Source organism: Erithacus rubecula (assembly GCF_903797595.1).
Source record: "Erithacus rubecula genome assembly, chromosome: 15".
Classification (NCBI taxonomy): Eukaryota; Metazoa; Chordata; class Aves; order Passeriformes; family Muscicapidae; genus Erithacus; species Erithacus rubecula.
In genome coordinates, this window is record NC_136667.1 from 16329045 (window position 1) to 16350221 (window position 21177).

Here is a 21177-nt window from a genome sequence, read left to right on the forward strand (position 1 = left end):
GACCCTCTCAGTTTCATGGACCATGGGAAAGCCACAAATGGGGTTCATTTGCAGCAGTGTTGTGTTTGTCCCTGTGAAATCCTTGGCAGAGGTGTCCTGCTGAAAGGGAACCTCCCACCAACACTTCAGCAAAAAGCAATGACTCTCCTGTCAGTCACTGCTCTTCCTGACTGCTGAGAGGATGGCAGAGCAGGCAGTGGCAGGAAATTCTGCTCTTTCCCAGTTTAAGAACCCTAAATTTCAACACTGGGGAAATGATCCTCTATCCAAGCAGTAGAAATGCAGAATAAATAACTCCATCTCAGCTCAAAATGGCAGGAGACCCCAGAGTTCCTGCAGTCTGTCCTGTCTGCCATCAGCAGAGCTGATGCTCCTTACCCATGGATTCTCTCTGCCATCATCATTAAAGATGATGATCCCAAAACAGCAGGACTTCAACCCAAGCCTGGCTACAGACCACAGGCATTTCTCTGATGTGACTCTGGCAAATCAGTGCCAGATGAACTCATTTCCTGAGAAAAGAACCACCTCAGTGCTCAGCTGATGGTTTTAAAACCTGAGCTGGTTTAACCAATGGCACCTGAAACCAGCTCACAGCATGGAATTCATAGAGCTGCAGCCATTTTCCTTAAGAAAATTGTATTTTTGGCATGAGATTTTTCTCATTAAGTAACAGCTGACACTTTAAATGCCTTTTGGGAAACAAGCAACTGATCATTACATGACACTGCTCTTCTGTCAGGAATTCTCACGTGTCTGCACTTAGAGAAGATTCAAAGCTTATTAAGAGACCTTAACAAAAATCTGAGTAACAAAATGGTGCCTACAAGGAAAACTGACCATGTAGAAGATGCTCATCAGCATCATGGACAGATCCACTCAGCCTCCCTGGATGCTCTGCCATGGAATGGCAGCAGGACCTCCAGGCTGCCACTTCAGAGATGTAAATCCACACTTTGATTTTGTGGTGGTAGCACACATCCCACATCCCATATCCATGTGGCTAGATTCAATTTTATATTCCTGGCATCTCTGGCATTAATAATTTCTAGTTTGTTTTTCCTTACAAAATGTTATTTTGTTAGAATAATAAATGAGGGATAAATGGAGCCATTGTGGTTAAAACTGTGCAAACTTTCCTGTCACTAGTGGAAGCCAAAACTTTAATTAATTCTAGAAAAAAATTAGGAACTGCTGTGTATTACAGAAGATCTTATTTGGTTTGTTTTGATAAAAATAACCACATTAAATGGCCATTATTTAATTGAAGTGTGTCTTGCATCTCACAAAGTCTTCAGAGGAAAAACAGAGCAGCATGTGCCAACTGCCAAAATTTATGGATGAGATCAGCATTTGCTGAGTGCTGGGGTCCAAAGCAAACAGCAGAGCTCAGAAACAGCACTTCCCTGATTCCACCAGAGCCACCAAATTCTCCAGGATCCTGCTTGATAAACCCTTTCTGATTAAACCACCTAAGAGTCCTGGAGTTCTGGGGCTAAAGAACAGCATAAGAAAATGCTACCAATTCTGTTTCTTTTGTCATTAATTTCCTTGTCACCTTCAATGGTGTCTGTCACTTCATGGCTCAGATGAGACACAGTAACACTGAGGCACAACCTAGAGCCCATTTCAGCTCTTGCTCTCTTCTGGCCTTTGTGATTTTCACCACTTATGCCATATAGTAAATTCTTAGGAATACTTTGATCTATCTAAGCCCCAATTCCCCCAACACAAGTTAGAAATGTGCTATTTCAATATATTATTCTGCAGTCCTTGTGAGGATCATTAAGCATTTTTGATTGCAACAAGCATATTAAAAAATAGAAATTAAAAAGAATATATATTTTAAAAGAAAAAAGATATATTTCTATAATGCTCCCAGCAGTGAGGATATATAATGTTCTGTGTTGGGTTGATGTGCCCAGCAATGTGGATTCTGTCCCCATCTGCTGCAGCCAGGTGTGGCAGTGCCCCTGATCTCCTGGCACATATTCTCTGCTAATGGGCCATCTTTAAACCAGCTGGGCAATCATCTTTATCTTCCCACAGCCCATCCTCCCTCCAGCAGATATCTCCTGTTCATGGCCATTGAGTCCCAGGGCATGACTGATAAAATTCCATCATCCCACTGGGAGATGCTCCAGCCAGGGCAGGAGCCAAGCCTTTCCTACCCAGAGAAAAACTGAGATTTTGGACACCAAGGAACCTTCTTTCCACTGCATTCCAGAGGAAAGCCAGACCTTTCCACATCATCCCTGGACCTTCAAAGGAAACTGCACCTTCTCCAGGAGCACTGCTCCAGCTGAACCACATCTGGCACTGCAGGAGGATGCAGCCACCATTGAATGGGACTGCTGCCACCACCCTGACTGACTGACGGGTGTCAGCTTGGATTCTGACTCTGGCAGGGTTTTGGGATTTTTCTATGTAATACTGCATTTCTATTTTAATTTTCCTAGTAAAGAACTGTTATTCCTAATTCCCATCTCTTTGCCTGAGAGCCCTTAATTTCAAATTTATAATAATAATTTGGAGGGAGGGAGTTTGCATTCTCCATTTGAAAGAGAAGCTTCTGCCTGTATTGGCAGACACCTGTCCTTCAAACCAGGACTTGTTCCCAATTTAGGAAAGTTGAGGACCAACTAGTTACTGTCAGAGGAATTGCAAGAAGGATACACTGATCTGAGAAGTGATCCAGGCACTTGAGGACTCCTGATCCCTTCTCTCTGCTGCTGCCTGAGCACCCAAGCACTGGGGCTGTGAGTTCCACCAGAACCTCCTGCTTTGCAAACACAGTGGTTTAACCCAAATCCTTTCTCTTAGGATCATCTTGCATCATCTGTGCTGTGAAAGAGAAAAATATCTTCCCATTTCCAAGGAAACATTTAAAGGCAATTACTGGATCCTACAGCCACTCTTTTCCTGATATACCACCACAATAAAAAGTAAAAGTTGTTGCAGTATTTGGCCTGAAGGGAGCATCCCCCAGTCCAAATGGTCACTAACCCCTTTCTCCCTGATTTTAAATGGTTCCTTTATTTGTAACAGAGCAACTGGTCAATTGGATTGCAATCCTATCCCAGTCTGGATCCTACAGGATCCCCATATGTGACTTCCTAGCCCCTCATCCAAGCAGTAATGAAAATTCTGATGAGTGCCAAACTAAGGGAGATTCCTGTAGGACTCCAGCAACACAACTTGAGAGTACTCCAAGTAATTTATTTCACCATGACAGAAGTTTAGCAAAACAATGTGAACCATGGGAGACAGCAGATACCCATTTCACTGGAGCCATGAAATGGTTTGTGTGTTGTTCTGCCATAATCCCCTAAAATTAATTAAAAAAAAAAAAAAAAAAAAAAGAAATTAACAAAGAAAGGATGGGTTTTATTTGAGACGAGATGCACCACTGAAAGTACAGCAGGTAACTGATTGTGCATTGATACATGCATTGACTCTTACAGTAATTTAGCTAAAGGAGAAAATTCCCTTTGCTCTGAACATGCATCTCTTGGTGTAAGTATTACCAATTCATGAACTAAAAGTTATGCAGTATTGGTTATAAAGAGGGAGAAAGACATTCAGAGGGTTAATTAATGAGCTGTGTGTCTTCACAGGCATTAGCTGAAGATGCACTGTAAAAAACATTAACTGTAAAACATTAAGAGAGATCTCAGATGTCCAAGAAAAAGGGAAAATTATTTTTAACAGATTAGATCAACTGTCTCAGAGAAAAACAGAGATTCAATCAAGGGAAGAAGAAGGAAGAGTAGTAATTGTTTGACACTAGGATTTTCAAAGGCTTTTGTAGTATTTAGAGCTTACTTTCTCCAGCACCCTTTAAAGAATCCAGCCCTAGCATGAAAAATAATCCACCTTTGCTTGCACATGAGACCTACAGAGGCTGGCACTATCAGACTGATCTACTTAAGCACAGTAACCATTCCCTTAAAATTTCTAAAGCAGGTTTATTCTTGTCAGAGCTGAGAATTCATTCAATTTTGTTCCCTTCTCCCACCCTCACATCATCCTGAGTCAAGTCCTGCAGAGACAGTGTAGGGAAGCAGGGGGAAAGGCAATTCTTTCTGAACATGGATGTAAAAATTCAGCTCTGGCTGCAGCTGTACCAACCTCATCTAAAGGAAGGCAGCAAAGACAGCACCCTGTGGCTGTGGAGCTGTAGAGTAAATGGGATTGTCCATCCTATAAAAACCCCAGCAGTGCTGGCATGGTCACAGCAGCCCTCCCCAGGGCAGGCTGTGTGCCAAGCCCCAAGGAGCAAAAGGACCAAGCCCAACTGCACTGGATACTCCAGTGCATGCAAAAAAGACTTTTACAACCTTGTTGTGGCTGAAAAAAATCTGCCTGTGGAGTGAAAAAAGAGAAGTGACCCCTCAGAGAAATATCCACCCAAAACCACCTTCCTCTGTCAACTCTGTGCCCCATCCTGCAGCATCAGTTCCTGAAAGTGAGATAATGCCCAGTGCTGCTTAAACAGAAACAGCAGCACATGAGCAAGGCAAAGAGCACATCAGAGCCCCAGCCTTGTGTAAAACAAAACTCAGCTATGTGGGGATTGAGAAATGCTTCTTCCCCCTCCTCCCTCTCCACTAAATCCTGTTACAAAACCAAATGCATCACAGACATTTTTATGGTCTTCTTTTTTTCTATTTTCAGTTTGGGGCTAGTGGTGACTAATACTCAGTCCATGGGTTTCAGCCTTGCCCTGCCTATGGGACACACGTGTTTGGGAAGGATCTGAATCAATGTTTTGGAAGAAAAACCTCCCAAAATTGGAATTGGGCAGCATGGTGTGTATCTTGGCTGCCTGTAGGTTTCACCTGACCCTGGAGCAGTGCAGCTGCTCTCTCCAGAATGCTGACAGGGCTGGGAAGGGCTCAGTGATGGGCCTTAGGGCTGACCTTCTCCTGAACCTCCTAACAAAGTGTTTGCTGAAGCCCTGCCAGTCCTCCGCCACTGCAGCCCAGAAATCACTCCAGACTGCAGTGAAGGATTTGCTGTTCTCCCAGAACCCTCAGACAAGAACAAACCACCTCAAACCACCTCTTGCTGCGCTGAGTTTGTGATGCTGTAGAACTGTAGTACATCCATAACATCTCCAGAGAAAAGCTGACCTGTTTGAGAACAGCACTTTGTGTCTCACTGAATTTACCAGAACACAGTCTTTGCCTCCTGCCTTCTTCCCCTTGTACCTATTTCCTCCTCTAAACTCAGTACCACAATCTGACTTTTCCTCATCATCAGCAGAGATGCCATTCTTAGGACAGGATTCACCTCAGGCAACATTAAATTCTCTCAGCCAGATGTCCAAACTCCCCTGGCAGCAGAGCTCAGCTCCTTTCAAAGGGCACTGCACAGACATTACCCTGCCACTGCCATGGTGCTGTGACACTGGAGAGAGCACTGTGTCTCTACTCATCATATAAACCAACAGTTCAGAGCAAATACAACCCCTATGAAACTTGGTTTTCAGCTATTCCAGAGCTACAACTGTGACGTAACATGGGGAAAAAAATAATCAAAGTCTCCATTTAGTTGGTTAAAAATGTGTATGTTTAAACTTCTTGGGAAAAGTGATCATTTTCTACCCTAAAGGCACAATTCTGGGGTCATTAATCTGAAGTTCTCTTGCAAAATACTTTTACAAGGATTTACTCTGATTTTGAGGTGGTGATGCTCCTTGAAAAACAGGTAGATGTAGTAGCAACATTTTAAAGAAAATATGAGTGCAGCCATGCACTAAAGCTGGGAAATGCTTTTGCATTAAATGCATTAAATGCAATTGAAGAGGATGGCCAGGGACAAAGGCAGTCCCTACAGCAACCCCCTGACATCATTTCCAGACACACCCTACCATGGCTGAGGTCAGACATGGGCTGTAAGGCCACTCATCAGACTCAGAGGCCACCCACTTTTAGCTCCATTTCTTTTTTTTTGCTTCCTCAAAACATGTTTGTCTATCAAATTCTTGGATGAGTTTCCTTAGACAGGGAATAAAAACAATAAGTCACACACATTTTTTCACAGCACTGAAATATTCAGCACTGGACCAGCATGGAATAAACTATTCCCAGGTCAGTACTCCTGACTGTCCAGTTCTGTCTGGGGAGGAAAATATTTGTTTGCCTGATAATTGAAATCATTTTGGCTCAGGAGCCATGATCTTGTCCAGTCTGACCTTCTGCTGTGTGTCAGGGGGCTGGCAGCTGAAGCAGATGGAATTCTCCATCACTGCCTTTTATGAGGAAGGGAATTTGCTGTTTACAAGAGTATCAGGCAGATTTCAGCAAAGTCACGTTTATTTTTTTTATTACATTGAATATTTTGTGGTAAAACTAAAGTCAAGTCATCTAAACATTGTCTGGAGTGAAAATTCAGATTAATCTGGGAGATGATTTGTTTTTCCTGAAAGGAGATATCTCTTCCTTACCCAGTGGCAATGCACAGACTTCAAAGATTAAAAAATATAAGTCTAAACACCACATTAAAGAGCATAAACCCCTTTTGCAACAAGTTCCTGCTTTCCACATCCCAGGGTTTGCTTTCATTACCTTTCATTCCATTACCTACCAATCACGGCATTTATCTCAGACACTTTAAGGATAAAAATCCTTTATCCTCTCCCCCCAGATTCCTCCTCTTTTTCAGACAGCACCTTGAGGTGTTCTCCCACTTATTTGCTTCAAGCACAGATATGTGAATACCTGGGAAAACAGCTCAAGACATATCCAGTGACACCTCCCACAGAAACCTTTGGAATTGTGATCCACCCCACACCATTCTGGATTAGATGTTTGCTTCATAACATAAAAAGAGGAGCTGCAAAATGACATAAGACACAAGCTTCTTTGACTATGAGTTGAGCTGTATCAAATTTTGGATTTAGAATTGGTTTTTAACAGCAATTTTGTTCTAGCCATCACAACACAACTTTGCTGAGCCTATGAAGGTCAGAGTCTATGGAGGGTCTCTGTCCCAATATGATACATATCAGACTTAAAATTCCAGTCTGGACATCCTTTCTGGCAAAGATCAGCCTTAGAACATCTAAACCAGAGTATTTTTCTTTTAGGAAGAGAGCTCAAATTCTAAGCTATAAAAATATTGCCTCAAAAGTGAAACAGCAGCATTCATTTTACTCCTGAATACACAAAGAACTTTGATGACTCAGCTAAATCAGTGTGTCACAGAATCATAAATTCACAGTGACTACCAGGAAAGATTTTATTTACACATCTTGAAAACAAACAGCAGCTTCTATCTCTAAAACATCTTTTGAAACTTTGTTTTGGAAAGATTTTCATTTAGCAATAAAGTTATCAGCATGTGAGATAAGTTTCTTCAGTTTCAAGTGATGACACTGGAAAATCCATATCAGTGACTTCCAAAGAAAAATTATTAAGCAGAAATCACAGTTGTTGTATGTGCCAGGCAATCAAGCCCATGTTTTTCCCTCTATGTAGATAATTTTGTCTTGCACAGATGGCTACTAGAATACTAAAATGAATAAAATATGTTTGGATAACATGCTGTTATACAAAGTGATCTTGAGGATTTCTTCTTTCCAGCCTCAAGAGAATCTCCAGGATAAAACAGTCCAAATGTGCTTTAATGTTTTTGCAAACTCTGCATGTCACTTTGGATATTATTATTGTGCAACTTAAATGCCCAAACCGTTGAAAAGCCAGAGGAACTTGGTTGCTTTAATCACTTAAAGACCTGTGAAAACGTGGAGATCTGTCACTGTTTGAATAGTCAATAAATTTCCTAGCATCAGTAATGATAATTAATTTTGGATTCTCTTCTACTTCAACCCAAAACAAAGACCAGAGCAGATTCAGCCAGACAGATCCAATGACAAGAGCCTTTGGCTGCCTAGGAGGAGGCTCAGCCTGACAGGGTGCAGTCAGAATATTTACTTAGTCATGATTTTATCCCAGTTGAAGCACAGTGAGTTTCATCTTTGTGATTAAATTGTTCAGACATTTAAGAGACCTCTTGCTTGCAAAGACAGAGTAAGGATTTTTTTTCCTTGTTTATATCATGCTGTTTCTTTCCGTAGCTCTTTCACTGCTTCAGCTAATTTTTGATTTTCCCAATGTGATATAAATACACCGAGTTGAATTCACCACTTCATTTCAGACAAATTTCTCTGTTAAACACTAACATCAATGCCATCACTGAGAAATTCCTCTCCTGAATTACCAGCTTAGAAATCTTTGGAATACCAATAATCTCCCTCCTATCTTGTGCAGTGACTACTGACAGCCGTAGGAATATTCAGAGTGCTCCACCTCACAGCACTGCCCAGATAACACAAAGTGTTTCATTTGCAATTATGGATTTGTAGCTACATTTTGGGTAAAATAAAAGGGATCCAGACCTCCAGTTCCTGTTGTGTGTTCAAAGCACCACAAAATTTCCTCTAAAGATGAAGATTCTCTACGAATATTTAGGAATTGCTGTGAGAACATCATCTTTATTTAATCAAGGACTAACAGCTAAAGTCAAGTCAGTGAAAAACCTAAGGGAACATTTCTTAACTCTCAAAAGGCAGGAGAAGAGCCTGTTTCTAATAATGTTGAGGTTTGCCAGTGTTGCTTTTCCCTTGTCTTACAGCAGAAGTATTTACAGTTCAGCCATTATGTTCATTGGGGCAAAGCTGGTTTTTAATTTTTTGCAGATTTTGGAATGTCTGCACAAGTAGCTTAACCTGATGTCCCTGTGTCTTCCAAGCACAACCTCCCCCTCAGGGTGTGCAGTTTCCACTCCACCCAAATGCAGATTCCCAGCTGTAAATCATCATCACTTCACCTACAACAAGGGCTGGTGTTGCTTTGTAGGTGCAAATCTGCTCAGCCCACTCTGTCCAGCTTTGGTTTGGTTCATGAGACATTCATCATTTTAGGGAAATAAATGTCTCATTAAGACCAGGAAGAAGAAATGCCATGGTTGGAATACATCTGAAATATTTGGATTAAATTTGAGTTATTCCTCTTCTAGTGCAGCTGTTTGAGCAGATCACGTGCCCAAATGTGAAAAGCAGCTTTTAGGCAACTGTCACTTCTGAGGAGTTTTATTTGTGGAGAGCAGGGTCGGTGAGAAGGAGGGAGGAGAGGCCAGAGGATGAGGTGCTGCATCTCCATTTAGGGAGGAAAATCAGATGTCCAAGGATTAAATGCTCTTATCTGAAGGGAGGAGGGAACAGACAGCAGTGATCATGGACAGCAAATACAGCTCTGCACAAAAATGGATTATTTATAGTGTTATCCTACTGACCCAGGGAGAGACAATTCCTGAATTTTTGTCTTTTATCAGTCCCACAAGTGCTTCCTTAAAGCTCCTCTGGTAAACCTGCAGCAGCAATAAGACTTCAAACCTGCAGACTAAAGCTCAGCCCACAGGTGGATCACTGCTAAATTAGATTTAATTTTTTTATTCACCATCACAAGACTGAAGATTTAGTGCAGTCTTAGGAAGAAAAAACCAACCCTACTTGGATAATTATTTACAGTATCAGACTAGAAAGTGCTGTCTCCAGACACAAATCAGACCTCAATGAGCTTTATAGAGCACAGACACTCTTTATTTACCAGACATCCCAAACTCAGAAGGGTCACCTGGAGCAGGCAGTGCCCAGTTGGCTCCTGGACAGCTCCAGACTGAGATTCCATTTCCTGATGCACATGAGGAGCTCACTGTTCAGCTCAGTGCATGAGAATTATAAGATAACACTTGCTCTTAACAAAAATTGTATTTTTCCCAAGGAACAACATTTTATATCCTGAAAACTGGAAAAAAAATGCAAATTCAGAATGTTTCAGCCTTTGTGATTAAGTTAGAAACAATGCCACATATAGGCAAGACAGCAGTTCTAAAAGATTCTTTCAGCTGTGAAGGATTTTTTAAAGCTTCCTTTTAGCCAAGAAAACACACATTTTAATTTAATCTTTAAATAGAATTAATCTTGAAGGAAACATACATTTGGCTCACAGGAGCACAGCATGAAATTCAAATAAATTACTCTGCAAATCGAAGGCAGAATGGCTTTCTAAACCTCAAATTCCAGCTCATCCCAAATACCCTTTTGGGAAAATAATGGAAATAATATGACAAAAGCATGAAGCTCTTCACACAGAAAGCATTTTTTGGATGTGGATGTTTTCCACACTTGCTGAAGAGTGTTGATAGAACAATGCTTCAATTTCCTTTGCAACTGGCATGTTTAGGCTGTAATTTTTCCTTCAGAGAAGTCAGACATTTAATTCTTTTGGAAGACTACATCAATGAACTAACAATTACTGTGAGAAGACTTGTGCTAGCTGGGGAGATGATCCTCAGGCTTTTTGTTTTACAGCCTCAAAATAAATTTTACCATGTCATTCTTACCATCACCACATTGCCTCAGGACAAACAGAAACTGTTTGAGAAAGCAATTTTCATCTAATGACAACTGAACCGACTAAATAAAACCTGACATTCTAAATTTTAAAGAAACATCCAGAGCCTTGGAGTTGTGCTGTTTGTGTTCTAGAAATGACATTGAGGTCGTTTAATATTTTTTTTTTTCTTTAGAGGAAAAAAGCACAACAACATAAGAAAGCCTTTATCCAGTCTGAGGGAAATATAAACTGTAAAAAGTGCCAAGAGAGAAGATGACAAAATATTGGCATCTGGAGAGCTGTCTGCTTGGCAAACATGCATGTCATTTACAAATGTTTGCCTTCAATTATATTCCTGGAAGATTTGGGTGAATAATACCACTCAACAAGTTGCCACTTTCCAAATGTTGCCCCTTCATCCCATGGAATAAAGGGTGGCCACTGTGGGGGTTTTGCTTCCTGTCACGACACAGAATTTTCTGATGTGACATCAGGAATGGGATTGAGCCATCAAATTGATGTCACATGGAGTCCACTCAGTCACCAGGCTGTACTGGAGAGGTCAGACCTGGAGGCTTTATAATCCCTTGCTCATCTCTTCTGCCCCATCTTAACAACACTTTCCAGGCAAAATAAAAATAAAATGATGGAATTCATAGAATAAGGGTGAGCAACAGCTCAGTTCTGGGAACATTTTGGCAATTCCAAGAAGAAACATGTCACAACTTCCCCAGCTGAAAACATTAAGGACAAAATATTATGGGAGGAATTTTTTATCCAGTCAGAAACCAAGATGGAAACATGCCAAACAATGTTTTCATGGTGCCTCCCATAGTCAGCCTGTTGGGGGACAAATAAGGTGACAAAAAGAGCACAGTGAGATTCCCCAAGCTTTGAAAGGAACCAAAACCCCTGATATTAATATTGAGGTGTACCAGCATAAATCACTGGTAGTAATAAAAGTGATTAAACTATGTTTATAAGTTTCCATTGTTTAGAAATGGACACTTTCTTAAAATAACATCCCCAAGAGAACAAAACAGTATCTGCTTCAGTCTCAATAAAGCCTCTTAAATTAAACACTCATCTCAAAAAACACTGAGGCCCTCCTAAGTTCTGGAGCACTTTGTGCTCCCATATTTTCATTTTGCGAATTGACACACAGGGTCTCTTCAGGGTGAAGCACTCTGGAGAGTTGGGCATCTCCAGCCTGATGCAGAAAGGTGAGGAGAGACACAAAATCCTAGGACAATGCAGAATTCCTGATCCTGGTGGATCTTCACAGACTCAGAAATGGAGCCCATCTGAATAAAATTTTACCATTTTCTCAGGGTTTCTTGTTTAGAGGCACAGCACACTGCACTCACCTCAGCTTGGCCTGGGAAATGGGACCTGGACAAGCTGAACACAACCCCCAAGAGTGAAATCCCACCCCTGCCAGGAATAACTGCTGGGAGAGACTCAGGGAATTAAGAGATCTCTCCTTGTTTGTTTGGCTGTGCCAGAGGAGTCCTGGGGCACCGCACACAGCTCTGCTGCACTTCCTGCCTCCAGGAAGCAAACAGCTGGGACAGAAAGTGCTTAACATCACATCTGCAACAACCCTTTGTGTCTGGTGACTGCTCAGTCCAGTTGCTTCTTCTTGGACCCATCCTCTTTCCCATCACTACTTGCATTAAAAAAAAAAAATATATATATATTTCCCCTATAAAGCTACCACTATTCAAATTCTTCAGCATAGATTCCAGGGCACTGCTTGCCTTCCAAATGTCACAGATTTGCCCTGGGGAGACTGTTGGGAAGGATAAGGATTTGACAGGAAGGTCTCACAGATGTGTATGTATAACAGAAAGATTTTTGAATGTAGAATCTGAAGAATGAATAGAAATAATAGCAAGTTTTGATATAGAATAAAAGAATTGCTGGGTCAGTCTTACTGGATAACTAAGAAGCTAAAGGATAAAATGAGTTGGAAGAGGTTTTTATGACTTAGAGCAAAAGATAAATTTACCTCAAAGAAAAGATGCTTTTATCAAGCAAAAAGATTTTCACAAGTCAACAAAAATGCCATGTAGCAAGTAGGAAGAAAGGTCTCAAAATTTTCTACTGCAAGAAAACTGCAAAACAACTTCTGTAACATAGAAACTTTTTGTGATTGGAAAATACTAACGTTAATATGGTAATATGTCCTGGATTGCAATACAGGCTGTGCCCAGCAATGTGTATTCTGTCCCCACCTGCTGCAGCCGGGTGGGGCAGTGCCCCTGATCTCCTGGCACATATTCTCTGCTAATGGGCCATCTTTAAACCAGCTGGGCAATCATCTTTATCTTCCCACAGCCCATCCTCCCTCCAGCAGATATCTCCTGTTCATGGCCAGTGAGTCCCAGAGCATGACTGATAAAATTCCATCATCCCACTGGGAGATGCTCCAGACAGGGCAGGAGCCAAGCCTTTCCTACCCAGAGAAAAACTGAGATTTTGGACACCAAGGCACCTTCTCTCCACTGGATTCCAGAGGAAAACCAGACCCTTCCACATCATCCCTGGAGCTTCAGAGGAAACTGCACCTTCTCCAGGAGCACTGCTCCAGCTGAGCCACATCTGGCACTGCAGAAGGATGCAGCCACCATGGAATGGGACTGCTACCACCACCCTGACTGACTGACGGGTGTCAGCTTGGATTCTGACTCTGGCAGGGTTGGGATTGCTCTTTGTAATATTGCATTTCTATTTTAATTTTCCTAGTAAAGAACTGTTATTCCTATCCCCATCTCTTTGCCTGAGACCCTCTAAATTTCAATATGATAATAATAATTTGGAGAGAGGGGGTTCACATTCTCCATTTGAAAGAGAAGCTTCTGCCTTTATTGGCAGACACCTGTCCTTCAAACCAGGCCATAATGTTAATAGTTAAGATAGGCTATAGGCAATAGTGAAAGTATTGAGTGGTTGTCATGTATTATGATGTTCTACAAAGAAAAGTATATAATGCACTGTAACCAGAACTAGAGTTGGCTTCAGACAGGCTGGTGTGATGCTGATGCTGACTGCTGTGGGCTCTTGTCACCCACGACCTGTGAATTGCTGGATGCTCTGGATACAATAAACAGCATTTTAAGGAGCCACCTGAAGTTCTGCATCCCTGTTTCAGCTCTTCCAGGTGACCAAGTGCACAGCACTGCTCCACCCTTCAGCATCCATTGAAACACATCCCTGCCTGCCTGCTCTGGGTTCATGCCCTCACATCCCATCATCCAGGCTTTATTTCTGTGTTAGAAATTGGGCTGGTCTCATCACAGACAGAAATGCTGCTGCATGTGAATCAAGATTTCAGTTTGCTGGGAGGTTACATTGGTGAAATTGGTAATTGTATATGAAGTTTATATTGTTTAATTTAAAATTCTCTTCGGAAAAATGCAATCCAATATGAAATATTTGCTATTAACAGGATTTTCTCAGGGTCCAATGCCCATGAGATGTCCAGAGACAAGCCTGTTAATTATTACTTAGAGGCTTTGGTGACAAAGGTCACTTTGGAATAATAATAGGCCAAACATGCAGACAAAGTCAACACAGGTTTTTCAGTTTGTCTGGTGATAGCAGAACACCTGCAGAAGCTGAGGCAGGGCTTGCAGCAGAGATGTCACAGCCACTGAGGAAGGATCAGTGTCATGTTGAACATGAATTAGCACAGTGGCCACAGCCTGGGCATTTCAACCCTCCCTCCTCTTTTCCTGGGATCAACATAACAATTCCTCAAGTGATTATTATGTATTTTTACTGTATTTAACAAAATATATCTTGTGGCAGCTGTCTCTTCTGCTGTAGCAATAAAGGCCTTCCCTTTGCACTACAGGTTGGCTCCATAAAAGATTAGCTAACAAACATAAATAATAATATCAGCCTGGAGCTGATACTCCTTTGGAGTCTCCCTGGTTCCTCAGGAGGCTGCTCTCAGATGTTGTGAGCTGTCAAGCACATTTTGTATGAGTGATGTGACAAAAATCTCCCTGTTTGGTTCTTCCTTTTGCATCCAGCTATAAAAAAAACCCAAAACCAAGTGAACCTCCCAATTGTGAAACACACAAACACACTCCCAAAGAAAGCCACCTTTGCTATTTCTCAACCAAGAAAGGGCAATGGACTGTAGGAAACAGCTGCCTAGAGCTCCCTACCTTCACCTGCCAGGGTGGTAGAAGGTGTCACATTTTCTTTTCAGAACATTTTCAGTGAAAAAAAATTTAAAAACCCAACATCAAAATCTTAGGAGAAAATAATAATGGGAGAAGGGAAAAAGCAAAATAAAGTCCATGATGTTTTCAGTGAATTGTTTGGCTGGACACCATCAGAACATGTTGTTCCAAGTATCTTAAAAGACCAACAAGGGAAAGCCCTTTAGAGCTGAAAAATGTTTCCTTGCCTCAAAGAAAAAAAAAAAATCCAATAAATATTTCAGCTATATTAGCATATTTGGGGAAAAGTTACAACATTAAAATTAAAACCAAAAAGTAATTGAAATCAGTATTCTCCCCCCACAAAAAAATTCCACTAATTGTCCCCTCTATTTTTACAAAATTGTGTGCTCGTCAAAAATATAAATTACTTGGAGCAGCTGGGACTATTATCAGCTTCAAAATAATTACAGGATCATATTAGGGTAGCACAAATAATGACAATGTTATTCTATCATGATGTGCTCCATGAGAACTTCCATTCTTGGTTGGTAAAATGAGAATTCCAGTTCATTTTTTGATCTCTAGATGAATGCATCCTATATGTATTTAAGTTATTAGAACTCTTATTTGGATTACATTTAGATTTCAACATCTCCTCCAAAATCCTGGCTGCTAAGTGCTTTAGAAAATTTTGAATTTCAATGAATTCCCCTGTATGTCATGCACCAAATCACATTTTACTTCCTCTGTCTCATCACTCCAGGGCAAAACCAGGTGGTTCCATCTCTCTTGAAAATGACATAACATTTCCAGCTGCTGGTGAAAATTATCCAAATCAACAGATTTCACTAAATAAAACAAGAAAGCAGATTGTGAACCCAGCTGATCCAGAACTGCAGCCATACAGGAAAGGTAAGACTGGATTGGAAAGACCTTGCCTTCTACTTTTAGACACCTCCTCCTAGGAGGATTCCAGGGGTCTTTGTAAACCCCACATTTCCAGTCTATGGATCACCAGGATGCAAGAACAGCAACAGAGGCACAGAAGATCACTCACTCCACCAAATCCATCTCATTTCTCCAGGCAGCAGTGACAGAACCAGAGGGCACAGTCTCAAACTGTATCAAGGGAAACTTAGGTTAGATGTTAGGAAAAAGTTTTTCACAGAAAGAGTGATAAATACTGGAATGGTCTGCCCAGGGAGGTGTTTAAAAAGACTCATTGGCACTCATTGCCATGGATTAGTTGAGGTGTTAGGGCTGGGTTGGATTCCATGATCTTGAAGGTCTCTTCCAACCTGGTTATTCTGTGCATTCTGTGAATTCAACAAATAAAGCTCCCGAGGCAAATTTTTAGTCGCTCCAACAAAAAAACCCCCAAGGTTCAGAAGCCAAGTGCCAGCACTAATTTCACCCTTAAAGAAACAGAACACGACGAGGCCCTGCCCACCCGGCATGTCAGAGGGGTGCCAGCTCATTGTTCTACCCCTAACGCGCACCCACCACCCCTCCCTCCCCTCCCCGCTCAAAATTAATCCTAACAACGTGAAGACAATTCGACTTAATTGCAGCTGCACCATCTCCTGCAGGATGTCGCTGCCAATGCTGCCGTCTGAATGTGCCGTTGCCAAGGCAACGGGGGCGCGGAGGATGCTTTTGTGCTGCCATTGCATCCTCGGGAGCCGTGCCAGGCTCGGGGCTCCCGCAGCCGGGATGGCTTTAACACCTTCCTCCCCGGGAGCCGCCTGAGCAGCTCCTCCTGCTCTGCAGAGGGACACCTGCACGGAGGGACAGATGGCTGCAGCTCAGCACTCAGGGTGCTGGAACAACTCCCCTCAGACTCTGTTTGCACGAGGTTTGGGGTACGTGGTTTGTCCTTAGTGAGGAAGGAAAAGATTCTTCACCATCATTTAGGAATTGTTTTCTTCTGGTGGTTTCCCAATCTGCCTGTTGTTGCCCCCTCACCCACCCTCTACACTAACAGAAGGCTGTATCATGTCTGGAGGACTACATGGCCCCTGCCTCCACAATTTCAACCTAAAAAGCATGATTAATGTGCACAGAAACCTCCCCCTCGATCTGTGATTATCTTCCAGGGCAGACTGCTTCCCAGAGTTTAGCTCTTAATAGCTTTCCTATTTCTTTAAGATGAAGGGTTTAAACTCAGGTCAGAGCCTACTTTGCCTATGACCTTTTATACCACTTCTGAGTCTGCAAGGCTTAAGCCCTTCTATAAAAATTAAGGTGCACTGCAATCATTATCTTTACATACACACGTGCAGTTAACAAAGAAATATCTGACTTTAAACTTTTCAACAGGTAATGAGCTGTGGCTGAAGATCACAAGCTGAATATCTGCTTTTAATGGCAAGGAAAACCATTTGCAACAACAGCAAACAGCCTCCCTGCTAGTGCACTTAGAGCACACAAAAATGCCTGCTGAAATGATCACCAGTGTCATCTAGGAGGTCTTAAAATCCTCCAGCAGCCCTGTACTTCACTCATGGAGGGAATGTCTGAAAGTCACCCACTGAAGGATGCTGGACTGTCTGTGGAGTTGGAGATCCATGGTGTTGAGATCAAGGATGTCACAGACACATAAGGAAAAGAAGCCATTTCAGGAATGATTCCATCTCAGTGCAAAGCTGAGTCTTTCACAGCCCTTTTCTGCTACAAACAGGTCCCAGAGAAGCACAACATACAAGCAAACCACGAGACACTGGCTCACACAGCTTCCAACCTGAAACCACCTCTGTGTCCCCAGCTGTGCTTGAGGCATGTGAAAGGACTTCTGAGCTCACTCAAAGCTCAGCAGAAGCTCAGTACCTCTTTGAAATACATTTCCTCACCTCCCAGATGCCACATGTGCCATTATTTCCAGTGCAAACACGAATGCCACAGCACACAGAGCTTTACCTACACTTGAACAATACAATAACCACCAACAGCAGGAGAATTCTGGGACAGGCAGGGAAACAGAAGCCTAAACTTCAGCTGTTTCAGTACATGTAGCCTTGGCAGAATAAGTAATTTTTCAGGAAAACAATAATTATATTGTATAAGCTTTAGGGGTGAGGAGGATAGATAGGGAGGGACCCCTATGCTGATTAAGCAAGAGGATTGCTGTTGCTCCAAATATTTAAGTGGAAAAAAATGAGTGAAGGAATTAAAAAGGCACATTCTGGTGTGAAAAAGTGATCATTAAACCACGAGCCACACTCCAGAAGGGAGCATGGAGAGGGGATCTGGCAAACCAGGTAAATGTCACTGTTCAGGGGGCTGTTACAACCCCATCACTGTCACACACAAGGCAGCAAAGCAGCTGCTGTGAGAGGAGTGCACATCACTGCCAGGCCAGCTGATGGTATTCCCCTTTAATATCCACTCTGCTCCAGCTCTGGATTCCCCTCAGGCCCCATCCTGGCAGAAATCCCAGGGTGTGATGAGCTGTCACTCCACTCCATGCCCCGAAACTGCTCTTGCAGTGGTCATGCAACCACTCAAAGCCTGACACAGTGCCAGGACATCTCCCTCTCCTGCAGGCACCACTGGCCTCCACACGAGTCCCAAACATAAGCAGATGTCTCTGGTCTTGTTCAAACTGGAAAACAGGGTCAGACTGCAGTGACACAGCTACAGAGGAGACAGGAATTAAATGATGAAGAACTTTGTACTGAGGGACATTTAACTCAGGTGTGCTTATACCTGACAGCCAAGTCTTTCATGACCCTCATTCCATGAAATTTATGAGCCCTGGGTTACTGTTGGATGTTCTGGAGGACACTGAGACCACAAATCCAGTCACTGTGGAATAAAGAACATTAATGCAAAATCCGTAAAGGTCACCCAGACTAAATGCCCACACAACGATTTGCCCTAAGCTTCTTCTGCCTTCCAAGTGAAAGCAAAATCTTAAACAGGTAACAAAGCAGGGGAGGGTTTAGGGTTTAAATCAGCACTTGTAAATACAAAGATGTTTCAGTTCCTGAGGCAATGGATCATTTTCCACCAGTTAGAAACAAAAGCTGGTGTTGCCTCCAGTAAACATGTGAATGTTCTGAAGTCAGAGCTGCTGAATTCTCCGGCACCTCAGCCCTGGATAAATCACCAATCTGCTCACCCCACACACCCCAGTTTGGGAAGTGGGGATACACTTGCTCTGTTTATTTTTATCACTGTATCATTCCAGAGCACAGTGCTGCCTTCATCTCCTGGACTTTCCACTTGCATGGTGATAACCACCCCTGAGAATGCTGGAAAACTGTTGAGAAGTGTGGAGAATGGGGCCCATGGCATGCAGTGTTTCTAGGAAAAAGGGCACTGTGCTGTGCAGACACAACTCTCCACCTTCAGCCAGGTATTTGACCTTTGGAGTTACTGGGAATGTAATCAAACAGAGCAGTGTCCCTCTGTGGGCTGGCACACAGGAGGGTTTCTTGGGAAGCAGAGCAGCAGCTCTGTCTCACGGTGTCTTTCTGTGCTGTTTTCCTGGACACAGAGCAGCTGTGTCTTCCCAGAACATCAGGGTGCAATCACAGCCCTCTCACAAAGAGAAAGATGCAGATGAAAGCAGAATCAGGGCTTATAAAACACAGGGTCAAGCGAGGAAACCAGGGAAGCACATGATAAGAGTCTCATTCTGTAGGATCAGACTATTTTCCTTTGTGAATGACTGAAGAACACTGTTTGTCTCTGAGGCAAGCTTAGCCACTCTTTCCTCACATGCCTGCCTGCCCTGCTTGGGGGATCACTGCTGTTTGTTTAACACTGACAAAGATGTACTTGAGATTCCATCCTTTTTGAGGGGTCAATGAAAAAGTTCACACAAACCCGAGGTTTAGTTAAAAATAAGACAGACAAAGTATCTATTCAGCAGTGAGAGTCAATCCTGGGTATTTTCAGCCCATGCTGAGCAGGACCACCACACAGAGGCAGTGTTAACCAGGACAGGTGCCAAGGACATCCCAGAGACAGGGGGCCAGAGGCTTCTCCTGCCTCTTGGCAGGACACAGCTGCCCCAGCCCCACTTCAGCCTGGCAGAGGGGGCAAACTCCAGGGAAATCACAGCAAAAGAGCAGGATGGGCTCTGATGCTAATATCAGTGGGCAGAAAGAATGTCCACTAACCAGAGGAAATGTTTCTTACTCTTTTTCGAACAAACCAACAGGTTTTCCTCTTGGAGAACCTCCCCAGGAGGCTTCCTGCATGAAGAATGGAAGATGATGCACCTTTGAAATGGTCATGCTCAGCTCAGTTGTTATTTCACAGGTTTATCTCAGAGGAACTGGGATATTGGCAGAGCCCAATGTTCTGAAACACCAGCAAAAGATTCACATACCAGGGGAAGCTTAGGTTAGATATAAGGAGAAATTTCTTTACCAAAAGGGTTGTCAAGCAAGCACTGGGACTGCCTGCCATGGGAAGTGGTTTTTAGAAACCTGGTACTAGGGACATAGCTCAGTACTGGACTCAGCTGTTGGACTCCATGATCTTTTTCAACCTAAAAGCCTTTTTCAGCCTAGAAGATTCCCTGGTTCTGTGTTGTTGGCATCAACAACAGAGTTCACGCTCTGAACTTCTGGTTAGCAGAGGCCAGGGACTGGTAGGATATGGTTCAATGTCTTAGGAGTGTCAGGTCAATCTGTGCGTGGTTTTATGAGAAATTAGAATAAATTTTATGTAAATAGCACATTAATTAATATGTGAGGTTTCCTACATTAACATCATGCTTAATGGGAAATAATTGGATGCAAAGCTAATCACTACAATTAGACTTCAAACCACTGACCACTACCTTGAACAGACTCATATGCACAAGAATGGCCCAAAATGGCATCCTTGGCTAGAGTTTAGCTCTTGCTTCACATCTCTTACAAAGAACAAACACTCTTCCTGACCTCACTGTGACTAGTTGCACAGTATTTCCTCTTCTAGAAGAGGATGAAAAACTCCAATAAACAGGAAAGTGCTCAGAAAAAAAAATAAACTCACAGAGTTTGGAATCTTCTTTTTCTTTCTCAAATTCATTATCTCTATTCTTTAGTATCATGTCTTGCTTAGAAAACCAAAACGAGAAGCAGGAAAGCAACCCTTGGACTGCTCACTAAAATTCCAGTAGAGGAGCTGCTGTGAGGAATGAGTACCACCAGTAAAGAAGAAGCAAAAAAGAAAAGCAGCCTCAGGCCATCCTGGCAAAGACAGCCCAGCCTTGGTCAGCCTCATCTGTTGTCCCTTGTCACAGAGGACACACAACAGCACCAGCTGCAAATGAAGGACATCACATTGTCATCATGTTTTCTAAGGGAAGACACCCAAGTCTGTGCTTCCAGAAGATTAACTCTAATCCCAAAAGATGACACAGGTAAAGTAAAGGAGAAATTCATCATGCTTAAGGGCAAAAATATTGTGTGCATCTGGCTAGAGGCTTCCACTTGTCACAGCAAGAGAACAAATGACACTGATGGAAAGCCAGACTGGGAATGGGTTTGTGTTCTTCTGAACTGTTTGCTTGTGGGTGTGAACTGATTTAAAAATACATGTGAAGCATAAAACCTCAGAGCAAACCAACTAACAGACCCCAAATACAGGTAGTATTG

The 21177-nt window shown here is 42.5% G+C and overlaps 1 protein-coding gene across 3 annotated transcripts in view; it reads right to left on the reverse strand.

Annotated features, from left to right (window-relative positions):
- LOC306808321 (calpain-5-like) overlaps positions 1–21177 on the reverse strand; it is a 51192-nt gene that overhangs the window by 22358 nt on the left and 7657 nt on the right. The gene's annotated exons all lie outside the window — the stretch shown is intronic.